Genomic DNA, 8,608 nt, shown 5'->3' on the forward strand with positions numbered 1-8,608 from the left:
CAACTCTTAATGGGTCTCTTGCACAAGATTTTGAGTAGCTTTTAGTTTCTCAATCTCTTTGTTGTGCGATTTGGGTATTGGGACTGAGTTTCAACAAAGACTTGATCGCTTCCTAATCAGGGTGACCCGCCACTTGTTTCTATGCAATGTCTAGGATCTCATCTTTTAGGAATTCATTTTTAAAGGAAGAAGATGAGTCCGATTTGGATTCAATGATTACTCCGCCACCCCCCTCAATGCACTCCAATTCCTCCAAAGAGGATTTTGTTTTCTTTCTGAGCTTCCTCACTCTTTTCTTCTATCCCCTGGATTGTTTCGTAGAAGCTTGTGATGCCTTGTCTAGATCCTTTTGAGACCGCGGTCTTTTGCACCTTTTTCTTGGACTTTTGTAAAAGCCAGGACCTCTACTATCTCAAGGATAGCAATGTGTTTCTTACATATGTAAAAAGCGCTCATCATGCTTAGAGGTGCGATATGGTTGTTATCCCCTCCTAATGTCATAGGCTTCCTAGGGAAATTTGCAATTGTATGCTTAATCCCATAGCCTAGGTACCACCTCTGTAGAGGAGCAACACCTCTACTACGGTCACCAGCTCTACTAGATGAGGGCACTCCTCACCACACATGTAACATCCTAATTCTATTGGTAGGATTGTATGGACATGCCTTTGTGTCATGGTTGGTGTATCTTTTGTAGTAACCACACCAAGGCATAGTTCTTCCCCATGTATATAAGCAATCCTCTACTAAGTGGGCACAATAAGGATACAGGTTCTCTAGGAGAGAGTCTCCACTTTAGCTCCATACATTTAGTCACTTTGTATGCCACTTTATCTACGGTTATGTTATTCTCATAAGGTCTACTTGATGTAATGGAAGAATCGTCGAAGTGTGAATCTTCTCCTTCAGATACAAGAGTTTCTTTCATGTTATCATCAAAGTCAATCGTGTCTAGATAACACTTATTGAATGTTGCTCTTTTTTACATATACAACTAATGATTGAGCATTTTCTCCTTCAAGCCATTTAGGAAGAGCATAATTAGCCTTCGCTAGCTTGGCTTCTCCTTGTCTGAACATCAAGAGTAATAATATATGATCTTATGAATGTACTCTCCTAAGGTTTCATATGAGGGAGACGTTCAACAAGTGGAGAAAACTTTATTTGTCTTTGAGCTTTGAAAATTCAACTTGAAACGAGATGCAAAGATCCTCATATTCAGACTTGTAAATCGGTTCAAGAGTACTAAACCATTGTCTAGCTATTTTGACTAAAAGCAAAGATCTTAGTTGGGTCATTAGTGATTCCCAAGCCTTTGCACGTCTACTCAAACACTTCTAAGTGATCTAGGGCATTTTGATTTCCATCAGAATTCATTATGATGAGCTCTAGATCGATTCCCAAAAGCCTTTGCAAGTCTACTCAAACACTTCTAATTGATTTAGGGAAGCTTGACACCATTATAGTTCATTATCCTATGGACTTGATGAGCTTTAGACTAAAACTAGTATCTCATTTCCCTCATAGGTGTTGTTGGCAGACTTGTCAGCATTCCTCTACCCATGGCTTCTATAAAGGCTAGCATCTTGAGGGTAATTCCTAGAGGTAGAGCTCTGCGAGATTAGGGGTGGAGCCATGGGGACATGCAATGGAGACATGCAATGGCGCATGTATTGGTGCAGGGGGAGTTGTTCTCAAAGGGATATTATTTCGGCAAGTCTTTGATGAGTGGCTATAGCTTGGTGCACTTGCCTTATGTGGTGCATTTTGTGATGCTAAGTGCCTGAGGTAGCTAAGAGGATAATTAGATTTGCTTCCAAAGGAGTGGGATTCCTCACGAAGTGTGGAGAGTGCTAGCTATGGTCCGTCATGAATCAGTGATTGTGGTATGGCTTGGACTAGTGTGAGGATAGCACCTTGTGGTATGTACATTGTTGTTGGATTGCTCATTTGATAGTAGGGATGTACAAAGGCTACATGTGTTAGTGTAGGTTGAGGTCTCAGTCCAAAGTTAGCAAGAGGTGGCCTGAGAAGTGTATTGTGGGTTTGGGAATTGAAGCGAGAGAAAGGGTGAGGTCAAGAGGCAAGAGTTTCTTCCAAGCACTTATTTAGCCTTTGCTTGAGGAGGGGATTTTCTTATTCTTCCTGCGTGTGTATCTCTATCTGCCTCTATGGGTAATAGAGATTGAAAGAAGTACCCTTCCTCTCTATCTGTGAAACTTCTTACAATGGGGTTTCCAGGATGGACAAGGTGGTTATCCTCCATTCCATTTGGCTTGACAATTCAATATCACATGGTTTCCATCAGTGTTTTGCATGAAAAGGACCTTTCAAAGGATCCCTGCCATCCATCCGCGATATTGGGTTTGGACTTTACATTGGATCTTACTAAGACTACTTAATCTATATTCATAGTAGCCAACCTCATTGCAATAGGCAAGAGTCACTCCTACTTGACCTTGAGCCAAGACCTATGTTGGTACTAAAGACATGCCAAATGTAGTAGATAAAGGGGCAGTTGATGGTGTGAAATAAAATCCACTTCTCATTGGTCCATTGGCTAGATGATTAACTCTCCCCCTCACTTAGGAAGTCTTTGAAGATTCTGTACATCGAAATCTCTTCCAGTCTAATCCCACTACTAGTAGTTGGGGTGTTCGACGCTACCTCAATGTCTTCATGCAATAAATTAGTCAAATTCTCCATAGTGGCAGCAATCCAGACTTAAGGAGCATATGCCTTTCAGTCGAGTACTGATAGCTTAATAGGTAACCAGCAACAAGTGGCCACTATATGCCCAAGGGGGCGTCGTCGACACAATAGTGGGCATCACACAAACGTAACCAATAGGTGGCCATTATATGCCCAAGGGCATGGCGTCGACATAGAGGGCCGGAAGTAATGGTCTCACCCCTGCTGAAATTTGAAGCTTTTAAAGGGCATCAAAGCCTTTCAAATCTTCTAGAGAAGGCCTCTTATAAAATAGGGTTGAAAAAGAATGCCACTATTTTAAAACTTTGTCTAAATTTTGCATATAGACATTTATATTTAGTTAATTTTTGGAGTTTAGCTTCAATTTGAAGGTTAGGGTAGGCTTTTAAATTAGAAAACAGGGTTGAAAAAGACACTGTTTTAAAACCTTAAAGACACTATTTTGAAACTTTCTCTAAATTTTGCATATAGAAATCTATATTTAGTTAATTTTTGGAGGTTAACTTCAATTTTAAAGGTTAGGGTAAGCCTTCAAATTACACCCTAGCAGTCACAAAGAGAGAAGCTGGGAAAGAAAGGTTTCGTGAGAGAGAGAACGAGTGTGTTTTTTTCAATGTTTTATATTTGTAGAAAAAAATTGAAGGTTTCGTGAGAGAGAGAGAAAGAGTGTGTTTTTTCGGTGTTTTATATTTGCTTAAAAATTTGAAGGTTTGTGTGAGAGAGAAAGAGTGTGTGTTTTTTTCTTGTTTTATATTTGCAAAAAAAAATACAAAGGGCAGAATTTTTTTAATTTTTTTTTTGGAGTAAAATGAAAAAGTGAAAAAGAAGAGGGTTGATAAAAGGAAATGATGAAAATGAATAAAGATAAAATGAAGGCTCTCCCAAGGCTAACGAGAAAATAGACTAGGGGTATTTTTGTTACAAATTGTCACACGAATGAGGGTGTGGTAGCATGTGATTTGGTGCATAGGGCAAGGCAACAATGATAATGTACTGCTTGGTGGAGCAGACCTCAAAGTAGATGTAACAAACCCTCACGTGAGAAATTATATATTCTTGCTTTTTAATGGATTAACATATTTATCTATACTCTTATTAAACACAAGCTATTTTCCCTTCCATGTGGCCAAAGGAGAGAACAAAGAGGGCCAAGGGAGAAAGGAGATGGATTCATGCTGCCCCTTTCTCAATTATGAATTTTTCATTTCATCTCAATCTCAATTTTTGAAAAGAGAGATATCTCTTCTTACCTAATGATTTCTTTGAGAGAAAAAATAGGTCCCTTTTAAAAGTTGAGCTTCATGAAGAAAACTTTAACATGTAGGTGTCTATCCCTTTCTTGTTGGAATTAGGGTTACAGGAAAGCACACAAAGCTTGGAGAAGAAGAAGCAAGAATGCACACAACACAAAGTGTATTAGATTGTGTCAATGTACAAAGATAAGTTAGCCCTAGAATGATGGGCGTATATACAAGCCGGGGGGAAAAACCTCCTAAAGAGGGAAAAGTGCCCCGGCGGTCCTAAGTGTGTTCACACACATCACTGCCTATATATATGGCAACAAATCCCCCCTGGGAGTGATGGTGTGAACGAGAGCTAGCACTCATGTATAGGGGAGTGCCATGCCCGAAGTAGATCAATCCATAAAGGGGAGCAAGCCCAAAGCTTTGCGGAAAGCTTCGAACTTCTCACGAGGAAGCGCCTTTGTGAAAAGATCGGCGAGGTTGTCCTGTGTTGGCACATAGGCCAAGCTGATCTCTCCTGCTGAGAGTCTCTCCCTGACATAGTGATAATGCACCTCAATGTGCTTTGTGCGAGCATGAAAAACTGGGTTTCTTGCAACTGCCAATGCGCTCTGACTATCAGTGAAGATAGAGGTGGCAGACTCCTGTCCAACACCCAAGTCAGCTACCATAAGCCGTCTGAGCCACACACACTCAACCGTAGCTGTGAAAGCTGCCCTGTACTCAGCTTCACAACTAGAAATGGCCATAGTAGGTTGCTTCTTGCTCAACCAAGATATGCATGAGCTACCGAGCATGAAAAAAAACCACTTGTGGACACTCTTGTGTCATAGCAACCAGCCCAATCTGAGTCCGAAAAAGCATGTAAATCTGGCGGCAACGATCCCCCTTGGGATAAAACAACCCAAGATGTATGGTGCCACTCAAGTAGCGAAAGATACGTTTAACTGCCTTCCAATGCTGAGACCCTGAGCTATGCATAAACCTGCTCACCTGTGAGACTGCAAACTGAATGTCCGGCCTCGTAATGCATACATAAATGAGGCAACCAACAGCTGTCTGATAGAGTGTGACATCAAAGTGATCTCCAGTATCATGAAGACTCAACTTCAAACCTGTCTCCATTGGAGTAGCAATAGGCTTGCAGTCTTCAAGGCTAAATCTCCGTAACAATGTCTCAATATACTTTGTTTGACACACACAAAGCAATACCTCCATCACACAGCTTAAATTGTATCCCCAAATAATGATGCAAATGCCCCAAATCTGACATCTCAAAAGAGGCATTTAAATCAGCCTTAAAATCAGCAATATGACTTTCATTTGGTCCTGTGAGCAGCATGTCATTGACATAGAGAGCAATGATTAGATGTACATCATCCACACATTTAACATACAAAGTGCTTTCTGTTGGACTATTCTGAAAACCATGTGCAGTCAAATATGCATGTATCTTGTCATACCAAGCTCGTGGAGCTTGCTTTAAACCATATAAAGCCTTTTTCAACCTGCACACTTTGTTTTCCTGCCCTCTTTGAACAAAACCACGAGGCTGCATTACATACACCTCCTCATGCAAATCTTCATTTAAGAACGCAGTCTTTATGTCCAACTGATGTACATTCCAACCATTATGAGCTGCCAATGCACAAATGCTACGAATGGTAGTCATACGACAAGTGGGAGCAAAGGTCTCATCAAAATCAATGCCCTTTTCTTGAGCATAACCCTTTGCAACAAGTCTAGCCTTATAGCGATCAACACTGCCATCTGGCTTTCGTTTCAACTTAAAAACCCACTTACATCCATGGCCTTTTTACCAATAGGCAAATCACACAAAGACCATGTACCATTCTTCATTATAGCATCATATTCACTTTGCATTGCAGCCAACCAATTTTCTGATTTTTATGCCTCATCAAATGAAAGAGGTTCTTCCTCTTCACACATACTAGACACAGCCAAAGCATAACAATCTGATGCATAAGAGGCATGCTGAAAACCTGAACGAGTATGACTAGAAATAGGTGCATCAATTTTACTATCACGCAAGGTTTGCATCAGCCATTTAGGCATACCTCTAGCCTACTCATTTTCAGCCCTATCTTCATAAATTACATCCTATAAATCTGCATCAGAAATAGGCTGATCTATGATGTCGTTTGAAATCTGCATAGGCTGAATATTTACCTCATTAGGACTGACATTTGAATTCCCACCTGTAAAGAGAGACAACAACGTATCAAATACATCCCGTGAGCTCACACCTGTCTCTTTGGTACATGATAACAAAGGCTACACAGCATCTTCCACAAAAACAACATCTCGACTAATCAAGATACGCTTTGACTGCGGATGATACAATCTGTAACCCTTGCTCTCAGCACTGTAACCAACAAAAATGCATTTGACAGCCTTATCATCCAATTTTCTGCGTTGTTGCACAGACACTAAAGCATAGGCCAAGCAACCAAAGACACGCAAGTGACCAATAGAAGGCTTCCTGCCATGCCAAGCTTCGTATGGAGTAATAGACTGCAAGGCCTTAGTGGGACACCTGTTGAGTACATATGCAGCACACATGACAGCCTCAAGCCAAAATGCATGTGGCAAAGCTTAGCTCTTGACCATACATCGTGCCATCTCCATAAGTGACCTGTTTTTTCTCTCAGCAACACCATTTTGCTGAGGGGTATACGGCACTGTACATTGGTGTTTTATCCCACGACTAGCCAGAAATGCATCAAACTCTTTAGACATGTACTCCCCCCCTCGATCAGAACGGAGGGTGTCCACATTACAATGGGATACATTTTCAACCATAAGCAAAAACTGTTTGAAGCACAAAAACACTTCGGACTTTGCCTTCAGTGGATATACCCATGCATGCCTTGAGTAATCATCAATGAAAGTCACGAAGTACAAGTGTTTACCAAATGACGGAGTTTGCATAGGCCCACATACATCACTATGTACAAGTTACAATTTGCGATTGGCCCGCACAGAACCATCCTTTGGAAACGCAGAACGCTGCATTTTACCCAAAATACAGCCTTCACAAACATGTTTCAATGGTGCCTCAAGAGGGGGCAATGAAGCAACCATATCAAATTTCTGCAAACGCAACAAACTAGCAAAGTTCAGATGACCAAATCGAGCATGCCATAGTTTTGCATTTGAAACTGCCTTTTCATCGAAAACTGCATTTGCTGAATCTTCCACACACTTGTCATAAGAATTGAGCCTATACAGCCCACGAAACAAGGTGCCAGATACAATAATCGTATCACCAGAAGTCAAATCATGAACAGTACATCTGTCATCCACAAATTTGACTACAAGTCCAAGTCTAGCAAGCGCAGAGACAGACAATAGATTCTTCTTTATCCCTGGCACATACAAAGCATCTGAAAGTGTGAAAGCGCTGCCATTTGCAGCAGTAAGCATAATTTTACCAATGCCCTTCACTGGGTAAGAAGCATTATTGGCACATGTGACAGTATTCCCATTAGGGATAGCCTCAAGAGAAGTGAACATATCACGATGCAAGGTAATGTGCTTTGTAGCACCACTGTCAAAATACCATACATGAGAGTCAACAGAAACTGCCAAATATGCATCATGTACAGATGGGCCATACTGGTAATACACGCTAAACGCCCATTCTATATTCTGCACAACATTTACAGAATCTGCATTTGTAGAAGCATCCGCTATTGTGGCTGCATTTGACTTTTTCTTCTTTGCCTCTTTAGCCTTTAGCTTAGGGCAATTCTTCATGACATGATCATTTGCCTTACAATAGTTGCACCTGGTCTTTTTCTTGCCTTTATCAAGAGCCTTCTCAGACTTATTGTTGCTACCTGTGGAAGGAGAAGAAGTTGCAGACCTACTAATAGGAGAAGAAACAGTGGAAGGGGCTACCTTACCACTTCTTCTCTGCTGGGCAGCAATAAATGCCTGATCAACTGCACGTTGCCTAGTCCTGTTTTGCCTGGACTGCACTTCTTGCAAGAGCTTGTTGACTAAAGTATCATACTTGACAACATCAGGTCTATCCTCAGTAACAAGTCTCCATGTGAAAGCAAAAGTCTGATATGACTCAGGTAAAGCATCAAGAACAGTTTGTACAAGAGAATGATCTGGAATAATCTCACCTGTAGAAATCAACTGTTCCTTGAGATCTTTAATCTCAGCAAGAAAAACATTCATGTCATCATCTTCCTACATAATCTTCGATTCTAGCTCTTTACGCAGGTAAGAGATTTTTGCCTTGTTACGACCTGCATACAAACCAGCTAGAATATCCCAAGCCTGTTTTGCTGTTTTAGCTGAACGAATATGTGGGGTGATGTTACGTTTGATAGAAAGTGCAATCAAGGCATGAGCCTGCGCATCTTTACCATCCCAACGAGCTTGTTCAGCAGTGGGTAAAACAGCAGCAACAATAGAGCTGCTAGAACCTGCAACATCCTCAACAGATCCTACATCCACAGAACCTGGACGTACATCCATACCCTGCACAATGTTCCACACTCCTTTGCAACCAAAACATGCTGCATCATGTATGCCCAAAGTGGGTAGTTGTTGTCTCCATCCAATTTGTCTTCAGCAGACAACATGCGAAATACATCATTGCTGTTATTAGCCAT

Source organism: Cibotium barometz, chromosome 46 (assembly GCF_041138505.1).
Source record: "Cibotium barometz isolate CiBa-2024 chromosome 46, ASM4113850v1, whole genome shotgun sequence".
In the NCBI taxonomy this organism is placed as follows: domain Eukaryota; kingdom Viridiplantae; phylum Streptophyta; class Polypodiopsida; order Cyatheales; family Cibotiaceae; genus Cibotium; species Cibotium barometz.